A 15342-nucleotide genomic window follows, 5' to 3' on the forward strand; every position below is an offset into this window, starting at 1 on the left:
CAAGAACTTTATACCTTTATTTTCATTGTAAATGTAACAGTCTTACAGCAACTGTCGAAATAGAAGTAACTGCTCCACGCGCACGTGCAGACACACACTCACACACACACACAAACACAGTTTGGAACAGCAGAGAGGTAAAATATGCTAAATTTCTCATTATTGACGACAAGAATCTAATCGATTATTTCATTCTTGAGACTGTTATAGGAATACTGGCCCAATTACATGTAAACTTATGAACTTAGAAATGATTAATAAACATTTAGAGAGAATTTTCATTCAAAGACAATAGAGCTTCCAAATCATTCAAGGGAAAATTAACAAGAAAACAATGAATCAATCCAGCTAGGATGGAGTAACGGAGACCATATCTACCACCCTACAATAAACCCCAAAATGGATAAAATATATGAAGCAATGATTTTTAAGACACGTGAAAACGATCATCCACTTGGACCTTGTCCTGCCTCCCCCATACCAAGGCTGCTAGCCCTCCTACTGCCACTACCAAGGATGTCCACCAGGTGGCGCCGTTTCCTTCCTCTGCTCCTGCTGCAGAGCCAGTCGTGAGCGGTCCTGTTCCAGGTTTTGGCAAGCAGCTCCCAGAAGCGCTCTCGTGGGCCTTGGTCCCTTTTAGCCACCAGCAAAGGGATCGGGGATGGGCAGTGAGCCTCTTTTCTCATCGAAGATCTAGGAAGCCAACTGATTTCTGAGCAGCCCTTTACCCTCGTCTGCTGTCTGGTACTCTCCACCCGACTTCCAGAGTCCGCGGCATGGGCAGCCTGCACGCTGGCCCCGGCCCATCAGAATCTGTTCCCCCGGCCGAGAGGCCCCGCGCGGTCGTGAGCAGGGCTCCAGGCCTCTGGAGCCCCGCCGCTTGGAACGCGTCCTGTCACTGGGCTCGCGAGCTCCATGCCCTTGGCTGTCACTTAACTTCTCTAAGCTACAGTCCTCATCAGTAAAATGAAGACATAATCAATATTGGGGGGAAAAAATCAGAATCCGGGGGGACCAAATTTCTGCCGATTGAAGATGACTTTCATTTTGAATTATACAGTGAGGGACACCATACAAACGTTTACTACTTCAGACTTCTAAAGGACAGCTTCTACGATTCTTAAAACTAAAGCATGCACGTACAAACAAACACACGCTCAGACACACTGACTCTGCTCCACATACATCCCCACGCACACACACATGGAGTCATGGGCCACACACACACCCATAACATACACACAACCACACACGTCCTCAGGCGCGCACACACACGCAAAGTCACTGTCACGTACCACACACGTCCCCAGGTGCAGGAGTGCGCACACGCGCACACACGTCACACACACCTTTGGCGGCATTCTAAATCAACTTACAGTCGAGGGTCTCAGGGTCCATTGTTTCATCCGCTCAGAAGCTCCTGACTTCGGAGCGTGAAGCAGGAATGCCTCCTCTCTGCAGATGGTCTTTGCCTCTTGCAGTCTCAGCAGAGCCAACATAACTGCCCTCGACCTTTAAAAGTGAGGGTCAGAGCATACCTGGGAGTTCCCATCCTACATATGTCAACATTTGAAGTGCAGTAGGTTCTAAACTCCTGCCTTTACAAATACACATTCATTCTAAGGGGGAAGGCCAGGCTCCACTTTAGAATTCCCAGACTCATGGGAGTTGCCGTAAAGAAAGTGATAGTTTGGGGAGAGCAGATTCCCAGTCTGACCACTAGCCTGATCCTTTTCTTCCCAAAGCTGGGTCCATCCCATGCCCCAAGGGGCCTTGGATGTTCACAGGATGACACTCAGACCTCCCATCCGGGCTCTGTATATACCCTCCATGCCAACAGCTTCCCGTCGGCCTCTGTGTGAGTCCTGGGAAGCTGAACTCCGGGGAGAGCCGGTGCAGAAAGTAGAAGTGGGTCAAGGCTGCTGGGGCAGGGCATTCGGGGTCCTGTGTTTCCAGAGCACGGGGTGGATCGAATGGGCGTGTCCCTATGGCCTTGCTGAAACCACCACGTTGAGGGTGTGGCCAGAGGGAGTGTCAGGGCCAGAAGGACCCTATGTAGTGCAGGACACAGGGCAGCGCGGGGGTGTGGAGGAGTCGGGGAGGGGATAGGGGGGCCCCCTTGCCAGGATCTGAGGGCAGAAGCCCTAAGGAAGGGCCTGAGGAGGCTGGAAGGTATCCTCATTGCCATCAATTAAAAAACAAAAGCTCGCCGCAGGCGAGGGTGGGAAGGGTTTTGTTAGAACAAGGGAAGGCACTCGCAGAGGTCTGGCCAGATAGGGCTGGGGGGCTTGCCAGCCTGATGAGGAACCAAAGGCCATCAGCCTATAAACGCCGCCCTAATTCCTCCGGGTGACACTGAGATGCAGTGAGACACGGAAAGCATGATAAACACAGGCCGGAAACTCAGCAGCCTCTTGCTTGGGTCACTGTCCGTCTGGCGCCCCCTCCGGTAGGAGCCTTTAGCGCATCACCCAGGGCTGACCCGGCTCAGGATTCCAGCTGATTTTCCACAGGTGGCATCACTTGCTGGTGACACGAAGCAGGCACGTTAGCCACCTCCCGAACACTGAGGCTCCTCCTGGGAGGAGCCTGCGGGCCCCCAGACCAGCCTCTGCCCCACGATGCTCCTCAGTGCCACTCCCGGTTTGCTGCCCCGGCCTCTAGCTCTGGCCACGACCTCGCTGGATTCTCGATAAATGTCACCCATGCACCATGCCTAAGCTTGGGGTCCACATGGGACCATGGCTCTTATCTTCTTCCCATCGATGGATTGTTCGGGCTTCATGTCATCGTGATGGCGGGAAGGCCAGCACCGCCCCCTTGAGGCCTCCCTGAAGACACATAGAAACATAGGACACAATGCAGCCCATCTCTTTTTGTTACAACACCTTTATTGTGGTACGATTTCTGTTCCGTAAATTAGACATATCTCACATGTAGTATTTGATGAATTTTCATAGATGTCTGCACCTAGAGAAGCATCACAACAAGCAAGATAGCTACCATTTCCATCACTCCCCAAGAGGGGCAATTTTCCAGTTCCCATATTTACCACTTCCCAGCCCCTTCGTTCCCTGCTAACCATAAGTTGGTTTCTCTATGTCTGTGGTTTTGTTCCTCTATGGTCATTGAGCTCATTTCTGCCTTTTTTTTACATTCCACATGGAAGTGGTATCATATGGCATTTTTCTCTCTTCTGGCTTACTTCACTCAGAATGACTCTCTCTGTGTCCATCTATGTTGCAACAAAAGACATCGTTTCATCTTTTTCATGGCTGAGTAGTATTCCACGGCTTAAATAGACCACTACTTCTTTATCCAGTCCCCAGTAGGTGGACTTTTGGTTTGGTTCCACGTCCTGGCTGTTATAAAGAGGGCTGCTGTGAGCACTGAGGTGAATGTGAGAGTTTGAATTAGAGTTTTCTCCTGACATATCCCCAGGCGTGGGAAGACTGGATCATAAAGTACGTCTATTTGTAGTTTTCTAAGGACCCTGCATCCTGTCTTCTCTAGTGGCAATGCAGCCCGTCTTACTGAAGCAGAGCCGTGCCCAGAATATAACGGGTATTTCTAGAGGTCAGACATGAAGTGCAGTGAGCTTGGCCTGTTCCAGAAGAAGAGGGCAGTCTGGGAGGGCTGGAGGAGAGTGACCAGGGGAGTGTGGTACAGGCAGGATTCAGACCACGTGGGGACATGACAGGCTGGGATAAGGAGCCTGGGCTTCCAGTCATCCCTTGGTAAGCCTGGGGCACTGGTTCCAGGACTCCCCACAGATGCCAACATCCATGGATGCTGACGCCTCTTTTATAAAATGACACAGGACTGACATGCAATTACATGGATCCTCCCGTGTACTTTATTTTTTACATACATACATGTATTTTTTTTTTTTGAGTTATAGTCATTTTACAATTTTGTGTCGAATCCCATCGCAGAGCACAATGTTTCAGTTATACATGAAAATACGCATACATTCATTGTCACATACTCTTTCGCCGTGTCCTCCTGTGTACTTGAGGTCATCTCTAGAGGACGCGTGCTATGTAAGGCAACGTGAATGCTACGTAAGCAGTTGCCGGTGTGTGGCAAGTTCAAGTGTTGCTTTTTGAAACTTTCCGTTTTTTCCCGAATATTTTCAACCCACAGTTGGTTGAATCTGCTGGAGCGGGAGCCCCTAGATACGGAGAACCCTCAAGCCCTTCCCACCTCCTAAATTTCCACTGGAAGCGCTGCAGGGGACCAAAGAGAGGAGAAGAGCGCCCTCTAGCGGCTGGAAACGCTGAGGAATTCCTTCAGCGTATGCAGCGCAGGAGAGAAGGTTTCGGGCCGACTAGCGCAAATGGAGGGCCCGCCTGGACAGGAAGGGGGAAGGACGGCAGTGGAAGCCAGCTCGCACCCTTCCTGGAGCTAGCTGGTAGCAGTGAGGGACGCCGAGGGACTGGGGACACGTCGCGTGGGGGGGGGGGGGCAATCCTGGCCGCCAGCTGCACGGTCCACACAGCTGGCACCCAGTTTGCATGATCAAAAGAACAAGGAGTGGGTGGATATGTGGGGAAGGGGCTGCCTCAGCACCGGGATCCTGACATGGGCCAGAGCGCCATGACCTCAGCCAATGCGGCTCCACTAGTAAGCCAGAATAAGGAAACTCTGAGGCAAGATATTACAGATTCCACCGCAGCCACACGGATAACTAGATCTCTAAGCTCACAAAATGGAACCATCGGAACCAGGCATTTTTCCTTTTCTCTTCTTTTAGACTTTGGATCAGGAAGCCACACAACTCTGACGGGAAGCATCTTTACTCCGGTCGAGAGATCACTTTTTGAGGAATAAGCATGGAGAAAAAGAGTGCGGGGATGGTTTAGTGGTTCAAAGCCGAAGCCCGTCTGAGAAACGATAAAAACATGCTTCAAATGAAGCCGACTTACGGCAAAAAGCAGGAGGAAGTTTAAGGTATTCTTTATTCATATCAATTCAGCAGGCAAGACTTCCCAGTCGTAAAAAGGCAGCACTTTAAATATAAAATTTTATTTTATTTATGTATTTATTTATTTATTTTTTTTTTATTTTTTTTTTTTTTGGTGATGGAAACAATGCCATATTCTCAAACAAGGCTTGGGGCCCTAGATACGGAGAGTTGAGTGTTGAGGCTGAGGGTTGTTGATGAGGAGAACATAAAGCTGCGTATAGACAGATAAGGGTTCCAAGCCCACCGCTTGAAAAAAATTAGCCAATCATGAGTCCCTTTGATTGAGAAAGAAGTAAATGACTCAAAAATGGGGAAGACATGGGATTCAATAGTGGTAGTGAGCAATTAAATCCAAGAACTTTATACCTTTATTTTCATTGTAAATGTAACAGTCTTACAGCAACTGTCGAAATAGAAGTAACTGCTCCACGCGCACGTGCAGACACACACTCACACACACACACAAACACAGTTTGGAACAGCAGAGAGGTAAAATATGCTAAATTTCTCATTATTGACGACAAGAATCTAATCGATTATTTCATTCTTGAGACTGTTATAGGAATACTGGCCCAATTACATGTAAACTTATGAACTTAGAAATGATTAATAAACATTTAGAGAGAATTTTCATTCAAAGACAATAGAGCTTCCAAATCATTCAAGGGAAAATTAACAAGAAAACAATGAATCAATCCAGCTAGGATGGAGTAACGGAGACCATATCTACCACCCTACAATAAACCCCAAAATGGATAAAATATATGAAGCAATGATTTTTAAGACACGTGAAAACGATCATCCACTTGGACCTTGTCCTGCCTCCCCCATACCAAGGCTGCTAGCCCTCCTACTGCCACTACCAAGGATGTCCACCAGGTGGCGCCGTTTCCTTCCTCTGCTCCTGCTGCAGAGCCAGTCGTGAGCGGTCCTGTTCCAGGTTTTGGCAAGCAGCTCCCAGAAGCGCTCTCGTGGGCCTTGGTCCCTTTTAGCCACCAGCAAAGGGATCGGGGATGGGCAGTGAGCCTCTTTTCTCATCGAAGATCTAGGAAGCCAACTGATTTCTGAGCAGCCCTTTACCCTCGTCTGCTGTCTGGTACTCTCCACCCGACTTCCAGAGTCCGCGGCATGGGCAGCCTGCACGCTGGCCCCGGCCCATCAGAATCTGTTCCCCCGGCCGAGAGGCCCCGCGCGGTCGTGAGCAGGGCTCCAGGCCTCTGGAGCCCCGCCGCTTGGAACGCGTCCTGTCACTGGGCTCGCGAGCTCCATGCCCTTGGCTGTCACTTAACTTCTCTAAGCTACAGTCCTCATCAGTAAAATGAAGACATAATCAATATTGGGGGGAAAAAATCAGAATCCGGGGGGACCAAATTTCTGCCGATTGAAGATGACTTTCATTTTGAATTATACAGTGAGGGACACCATACAAACGTTTACTACTTCAGACTTCTAAAGGACAGCTTCTACGATTCTTAAAACTAAAGCATGCACGTACAAACAAACACACGCTCAGACACACTGACTCTGCTCCACATACATCCCCACGCACACACACATGGAGTCATGGGCCACACACACACCCATAACATACACACAACCACACACGTCCTCAGGCGCGCACACACACGCAAAGTCACTGTCACGTACCACACACGTCCCCAGGTGCAGGAGTGCGCACACGCGCACACACGTCACACACACCTTTGGCGGCATTCTAAATCAACTTACAGTCGAGGGTCTCAGGGTCCATTGTTTCATCCGCTCAGAAGCTCCTGACTTCGGAGCGTGAAGCAGGAATGCCTCCTCTCTGCAGATGGTCTTTGCCTCTTGCAGTCTCAGCAGAGCCAACATAACTGCCCTCGACCTTTAAAAGTGAGGGTCAGAGCATACCTGGGAGTTCCCATCCTACATATGTCAACATTTGAAGTGCAGTAGGTTCTAAACTCCTGCCTTTACAAATACACATTCATTCTAAGGGGGAAGGCCAGGCTCCACTTTAGAATTCCCAGACTCATGGGAGTTGCCGTAAAGAAAGTGATAGTTTGGGGAGAGCAGATTCCCAGTCTGACCACTAGCCTGATCCTTTTCTTCCCAAAGCTGGGTCCATCCCATGCCCCAAGGGGCCTTGGATGTTCACAGGATGACACTCAGACCTCCCATCCGGGCTCTGTATATACCCTCCATGCCAACAGCTTCCCGTCGGCCTCTGTGTGAGTCCTGGGAAGCTGAACTCCGGGGAGAGCCGGTGCAGAAAGTAGAAGTGGGTCAAGGCTGCTGGGGCAGGGCATTCGGGGTCCTGTGTTTCCAGAGCACGGGGTGGATCGAATGGGCGTGTCCCTATGGCCTTGCTGAAACCACCACGTTGAGGGTGTGGCCAGAGGGAGTGTCAGGGCCAGAAGGACCCTATGTAGTGCAGGACACAGGGCAGCGCGGGGGTGTGGAGGAGTCGGGGAGGGGATAGGGGGGCCCCCTTGCCAGGATCTGAGGGCAGAAGCCCTAAGGAAGGGCCTGAGGAGGCTGGAAGGTATCCTCATTGCCATCAATTAAAAAACAAAAGCTCGCCGCAGGCGAGGGTGGGAAGGGTTTTGTTAGAACAAGGGAAGGCACTCGCAGAGGTCTGGCCAGATAGGGCTGGGGGGCTTGCCAGCCTGATGAGGAACCAAGAGGCCATCAGCCTATAAACGCCGCCCTAATTCCTCCGGGTGACACTGAGATGCAGTGAGACACGGAAAGCATGATAAACACAGGCCGGAAACTCAGCAGCCTCTTGCTTGGGTCACTGTCCGTCTGGCGCCCCCTCCGGTAGGAGCCTTTAGCGCATCACCCAGGGCTGACCCGGCTCAGGATTCCAGCTGATTTTCCACAGGTGGCATCACTTGCTGGTGACACGAAGCAGGCACGTTAGCCACCTCCCGAACACTGAGGCTCCTCCTGGGAGGAGCCTGCGGGCCCCCAGACCAGCCTCTGCCCCACGATGCTCCTCAGTGCCACTCCCGGTTTGCTGCCCCGGCCTCTAGCTCTGGCCACGACCTCGCTAGATTCTCGATAAATGTCACCCATGCACCATGCCTAAGCTTGGGGTCCACATGGGACCATGGCTCTTATCTTCTTCCCATCGATGGATTGTTCGGGCTTCATGTCATCGTGATGGCGGGAAGGCCAGCACCGCCCCCTTGAGGCCTCCCTGAAGACACATAGAAACATAGGACACAATGCAGCCCATCTCTTTTTGTTACAACACCTTTATTGTGGTACGATTTCTGTTCCGTAAATTAGACATATCTCACATGTAGTATTTGATGAATTTTCATAGATGTCTGCACCTAGAGAAGCATCACAACAAGCAAGATAGCTACCATTTCCATCACTCCCCAAGAGGGGCAATTTTCCAGTTCCCATATTTACCACTTCCCAGCCCCTTCGTTCCCTGCTAACCATAAGTTGGTTTCTCTATGTCTGTGGTTTTGTTCCTCTATGGTCATTGAGCTCATTTCTGCCTTTTTTTTACATTCCACATGGAAGTGGTATCATATGGCATTTTTCTCTCTTCTGGCTTACTTCACTCAGAATGACTCTCTCTGTGTCCATCTATGTTGCAACAAAAGACATCGTTTCATCTTTTTCATGGCTGAGTAGTATTCCACGGCTTAAATAGACCACTACTTCTTTATCCAGTCCCCAGTAGGTGGACTTTTGGTTTGGTTCCACGTCCTGGCTGTTATAAAGAGGGCTGCTGTGAGCACTGAGGTGAATGTGAGAGTTTGAATTAGAGTTTTCTCCTGACATATCCCCAGGCGTGGGAAGACTGGATCATAAAGTACGTCTATTTGTAGTTTTCTAAGGACCCTGCATCCTGTCTTCTCTAGTGGCAATGCAGCCCGTCTTACTGAAGCAGAGCCGTGCCCAGAATATAACGGGTATTTCTAGAGGTCAGACATGAAGTGCAGTGAGCTTGGCCTGTTCCAGAAGAAGAGGGCAGTCTGGGAGGGCTGGAGGAGAGTGACCAGGGGAGTGTGGTACAGGCAGGATTCAGACCACGTGGGGACATGACAGGCTGGGATAAGGAGCCTGGGCTTCCAGTCATCCCTTGGTAAGCCTGGGGCACTGGTTCCAGGACTCCCCACAGATGCCAACATCCATGGATGCTGACGCCTCTTTTATAAAATGACACAGGACTGACATGCAATTACATGGATCCTCCCGTGTACTTTATTTTTTACATACATACATGTATTTTTTTTTTTGAGTTATAGTCATTTTACAATTTTGTGTCGAATCCCATCGCAGAGCACAATGTTTCAGTTATACATGAAAATACGCATACATTCATTGTCACATACTCTTTCGCCGTGTCCTCCTGTGTACTTGAGGTCATCTCTAGAGGACGCGTGCTATGTAAGGCAACGTGAATGCTACGTAAGCAGTTGCCGGTGTGTGGCAAGTTCAAGTGTTGCTTTTTGAAACTTTCCGTTTTTTCCCGAATATTTTCAACCCACAGTTGGTTGAATCTGCTGGAGCGGGAGCCCCTAGATACGGAGAACCCTCAAGCCCTTCCCACCTCCTAAATTTCCACTGGAAGCGCTGCAGGGGACCAAAGAGAGGAGAAGAGCGCCCTCTAGCGGCTGGAAACGCTGAGGAATTCCTTCAGCGTATGCAGCGCAGGAGAGAAGGTTTCGGGCCGACTAGCGCAAATGGAGGGCCCGCCTGGACAGGAAGGGGGAAGGACGGCAGTGGAAGCCAGCTCGCACCCTTCCTGGAGCTAGCTGGTAGCAGTGAGGGACGCCGAGGGGCTGGGAACACGTCGCGTGGGGGGGGGCAATCCTGGCCGCCAGCTGCACGGTCCACACAGCTGGCACCCAGTTTGCATGATCAAAAGAACAAGGAGTGGGTGGATGTGGGGAAGGGGCTGCCTCAGCACCGGGATCCTGACATGGGCCAGAGCGCCATGACCTCAGGCAATGCGGCTCCACTAGTAAGCCAGAATAAGGAAACTCTGAGGCAAGATATTACAGATTCCACCGCAGCCACACGGATAACTAGATCTCTAAGCTCACAAAATGGAACCATCGGAACCAGGCATTTTTCCTTTTCTCTTCTTTTAGACTTTGGATCAGGAAGCCACACAACTCTGACGGGAAGCATCTTTACTCCGGTCGAGAGATCACTTTTTGAGGAATAAGCATGGAGAAAAAGAGTGCGGGGATGGTTTAGTGGTTCAAAGCCGAAGCCCGTCTGAGAAACGATAAAAACATGCTTCAAATGAAGCCGACTTACGGCAAAAAGCAGGAGGAAGTTTAAGGTATTCTTTATTCATATCAATTCAGCAGGCAAGACTTCCCAGTCGTAAAAAGGCAGCACTTTAAATATAAAATTTTATTTTATTTATGTATTTATTTATTTATTTATTTTTTTATTTTTTTTTTTTTGGTGATGGAAACAATGCCATATTCTCAAACAAGGCTTGGGGCCCTAGATACGGAGAGTTGAGTGTTGAGGCTGAGGGTTGTTGATGAGGAGAACATAAAGCTGCGTATAGACAGATAAGGGTTCCAAGCCCACCGCTTGAAAAAAATTAGCCAATCATGAGTCCCTTTGATTGAGAAAGAAGTAAATGACTCAAAAATGGGGAAGACATGGGATTCAATAGTGGTAGTGAGCAATTAAATCCAAGAACTTTATACCTTTATTTTCATTGTAAATGTAACAGTCTTACAGCAACTGTCGAAATAGAAGTAACTGCTCCACGCGCACGTGCAGACACACACTCACACACACACACAAACACAGTTTGGAACAGCAGAGAGGTAAAATATGCTAAATTTCTCATTATTGAGGACAAGAATCTAATCGATTATTTCATTCTTGAGACTGTTATAGGAATACTGGCCCAATTACATGTAAACTTATGAACTTAGAAATGATTAATAAACATTTAGAGAGAATTTTCATTCAAAGACAATAGAGCTTCCAAATCATTCAAGGGAAAATTAACAAGAAAACAATGAATCAATCCAGCTAGGATGGAGTAACGGAGACCATATCTACCACCCTACAATAAACCCCAAAATGGATAAAATATATGAAGCAATGATTTTTAAGACACGTGAAAACGATCATCCACTTGGACCTTGTCCTGCCTCCCCCATACCAAGGCTGCTAGCCCTCCTACTGCCACTACCAAGGATGTCCACCAGGTGGCGCCGTTTCCTTCCTCTGCTCCTGCTGCAGAGCCAGTCGTGAGCGGTCCTGTTCCAGGTTTTGGCAAGCAGCTCCCAGAAGCGCTCTCGTGGGCCTTGGTCCCTTTTAGCCACCAGCAAAGGGATCGGGGATGGGCAGTGAGCCTCTTTTCTCATCGAAGATCTAGGAAGCCAACTGATTTCTGAGCAGCCCTTTACCCTCGTCTGCTGTCTGGTACTCTCCACCCGACTTCCAGAGTCCGCGGCATGGGCAGCCTGCACGCTGGCCCCGGCCCATCAGAATCTGTTCCCCCGGCCGAGAGGCCCCGCGCGGTCGTGAGCAGGGCTCCAGGCCTCTGGAGCCCCGCCGCTTGGAACGCGTCCTGTCACTGGGCTCGCGAGCTCCATGCCCTTGGCTGTCACTTAACTTCTCTAAGCTACAGTCCTCATCAGTAAAATGAAGACATAATCAATATTGGGGGGAAAAAATCAGAATCCGGGGGGACCAAATTTCTGCCGATTGAAGATGACTTTCATTTTGAATTATACAGTGAGGGACACCATACAAACGTTTACTACTTCAGACTTCTAAAGGACAGCTTCTACGATTCTTAAAACTAAAGCATGCACGTACAAACAAACACACGCTCAGACACACTGACTCTGCTCCACATACATCCCCACGCACACACACATGGAGTCATGGGCCACACACACACCCATAACATACACACAACCACACACGTCCTCAGGCGCGCACACACACGCAAAGTCACTGTCACGTACCACACACGTCCCCAGGTGCAGGAGTGCGCACACGCGCACACACGTCACACACACCTTTGGCGGCATTCTAAATCAACTTACAGTCGAGGGTCTCAGGGTCCATTGTTTCATCCGCTCAGAAGCTCCTGACTTCGGAGCGTGAAGCAGGAATGCCTCCTCTCTGCAGATGGTCTTTGCCTCTTGCAGTCTCAGCAGAGCCAACATAACTGCCCTCGACCTTTAAAAGTGAGGGTCAGAGCATACCTGGGAGTTCCCATCCTACATATGTCAACATTTGAAGTGCAGTAGGTTCTAAACTCCTGCCTTTACAAATACACATTCATTCTAAGGGGGAAGGCCAGGCTCCACTTTAGAATTCCCAGACTCATGGGAGTTGCCGTAAAGAAAGTGATAGTTTGGGGAGAGCAGATTCCCAGTCTGACCACTAGCCTGATCCTTTTCTTCCCAAAGCTGGGTCCATCCCATGCCCCAAGGGGCCTTGGATGTTCACAGGATGACACTCAGACCTCCCATCCGGGCTCTGTATATACCCTCCATGCCAACAGCTTCCCGTCGGCCTCTGTGTGAGTCCTGGGAAGCTGAACTCCGGGGAGAGCCGGTGCAGAAAGTAGAAGTGGGTCAAGGCTGCTGGGGCAGGGCATTCGGGGTCCTGTGTTTCCAGAGCACGGGGTGGATCGAATGGGCGTGTCCCTATGGCCTTGCTGAAACCACCACGTTGAGGGTGTGGCCAGAGGGAGTGTCAGGGCCAGAAGGACCCTATGTAGTGCAGGACACAGGGCAGCGCGGGGGTGTGGAGGAGTCGGGGAGGGGATAGGGGGGCCCCCTTGCCAGGATCTGAGGGCAGAAGCCCTAAGGAAGGGCCTGAGGAGGCTGGAAGGTATCCTCATTGCCATCAATTAAAAAACAAAAGCTCGCCGCAGGCGAGGGTGGGAAGGGTTTTGTTAGAACAAGGGAAGGCACTCGCAGAGGTCTGGCCAGATAGGGCTGGGGGGCTTGCCAGCCTGATGAGGAACCAAGAGGCCATCAGCCTATAAACGCCGCCCTAATTCCTCCGGGTGACACTGAGATGCAGTGAGACACGGAAAGCATGATAAACACAGGCCGGAAACTCAGCAGCCTCTTGCTTGGGTCACTGTCCGTCTGGCGCCCCCTCCGGTAGGAGCCTTTAGCGCATCACCCAGGGCTGACCCGGCTCAGGATTCCAGCTGATTTTCCACAGGTGGCATCACTTGCTGGTGACACGAAGCAGGCACGTTAGCCACCTCCCGAACACTGAGGCTCCTCCTGGGAGGAGCCTGCGGGCCCCCAGACCAGCCTCTGCCCCACGATGCTCCTCAGTGCCACTCCCGGTTTGCTGCCCCGGCCTCTAGCTCTGGCCACGACCTCGCTGGATTCTCGATAAATGTCACCCATGCACCATGCCTAAGCTTGGGGTCCACATGGGACCATGGCTCTTATCTTCTTCCCATCGATGGATTGTTCGGGCTTCATGTCATCGTGATGGCGGGAAGGCCAGCACCGCCCCCTTGAGGCCTCCCTGAAGACACATAGAAACATAGGACACAATGCAGCCCATCTCTTTTTGTTACAACACCTTTATTGTGGTACGATTTCTGTTCCGTAAATTAGACATATCTCACATGTAGTATTTGATGAATTTTCATAGATGTCTGCACCTAGAGAAGCATCACAACAAGCAAGATAGCTACCATTTCCATCACTCCCCAAGAGGGGCAATTTTCCAGTTCCCATATTTACCACTTCCCAGCCCCTTCGTTCCCTGCTAACCATAAGTTGGTTTCTCTATGTCTGTGGTTTTGTTCCTCTATGGTCATTGAGCTCATTTCTGCCTTTTTTTTACATTCCACATGGAAGTGGTATCATATGGCATTTTTCTCTCTTCTGGCTTACTTCACTCAGAATGACTCTCTCTGTGTCCATCTATGTTGCAACAAAAGACATCGTTTCATCTTTTTCATGGCTGAGTAGTATTCCACGGCTTAAATAGACCACTACTTCTTTATCCAGTCCCCAGTAGGTGGACTTTTGGTTTGGTTCCACGTCCTGGCTGTTATAAAGAGGGCTGCTGTGAGCACTGAGGTGAATGTGAGAGTTTGAATTAGAGTTTTCTCCTGACATATCCCCAGGCGTGGGAAGACTGGATCATAAGGTACGTCTATTTGTAGTTTTCTAAGGACCCTGCATCCTGTCTTCTCTAGTGGCAATGCAGCCCGTCTTACTGAAGCAGAGCCGTGCCCAGAATATAACGGGTATTTCTAGAGGTCAGACATGAAGTGCAGTGAGCTTGGCCTGTTCCAGAAGAAGAGGGCAGTCTGGGAGGGCTGGAGGAGAGTGACCAGGGGAGTGTGGTATAGGCAGGATTCAGACCACGTGGGGACATGACAGGCTGGGATAAGGAGCCTGGGCTTCCAGTCATCCCTTGGTAAGCCTGGGGCACTGGTTCCAGGACTCCCCACAGATGCCAACATCCATGGATGCTGACGCCTCTTTTATAAAATGACACAGGACTGACATGCAATTACATGGATCCTCCCGTGTACTTTATTTTTTACATACATACATGTATTTTTTTTTTTTTGAGTTATAGTCATTTTACAATTTTGTGTCGAATCCCATCGCAGAGCACAATCTTTCAGTTATACATGAAAATACGCATACATTCATTGTCACATACTCTTTCGCCGTGTCCTCCTGTGTACTTGAGGTCATCTCTAGAGGACGCGTGCTATGTAAGGCAACGTGAATGCTACGTAAGCAGTTGCCGGTGTGTGGCAAGTTCAAGTGTTGCTTTTTGAAACTTTCCGTTTTTTCCCGAATATTTTCAACCCACAGTTGGTTGAATCTGCTGGAGCGGGAGCCCCTAGATACGGAGAACCCTCAAGCCCTTCCCACCTCCTAAATTTCCACTGGAAGCGCTGCAGGGGACCAAAGAGAGGAGAAGAGCGCCCTCTAGCGGCTGGAAACGCTGAGGAATTCCTTCAGCGTATGCAGCGCAGGAGAGAAGGTTTCGGGCCGACTAGCGCAAATGGAGGGCCCGCCTGGACAGGAAGGGGGAAGGACGGCAGTGGAAGCCAGCTCGCACCCTTCCTGGAGCTAGCTGGTAGCAGTGAGGGACGCCGAGGGACTGGGGACACGTCGCGTGGGGGGGGGGGGGCAATCCTGGCCGCCAGCTGCACGGTCCACACAGCTGGCACCCAGTTTGCATGATCAAAAGAACAAGGAGTGGGTGGATATGTGGGGAAGGGGCTGCCTCAGCACCGGGATCCTAACATGGGCCACAGCGCCATGACCTCAGCCAATGCGGCTCCACTAGTAAGCCAGAATAAGGAAACTCTGAGGCAAGATATTACAGATTCCACCGCAGCCACACGGATAACTAGATCTCTAAGC

The sequence above is a fragment of the Camelus bactrianus genome, chromosome 8 (genome assembly GCF_048773025.1).
Source record: "Camelus bactrianus isolate YW-2024 breed Bactrian camel chromosome 8, ASM4877302v1, whole genome shotgun sequence".
Taxonomy (NCBI): domain Eukaryota; kingdom Metazoa; phylum Chordata; class Mammalia; order Artiodactyla; family Camelidae; genus Camelus; species Camelus bactrianus.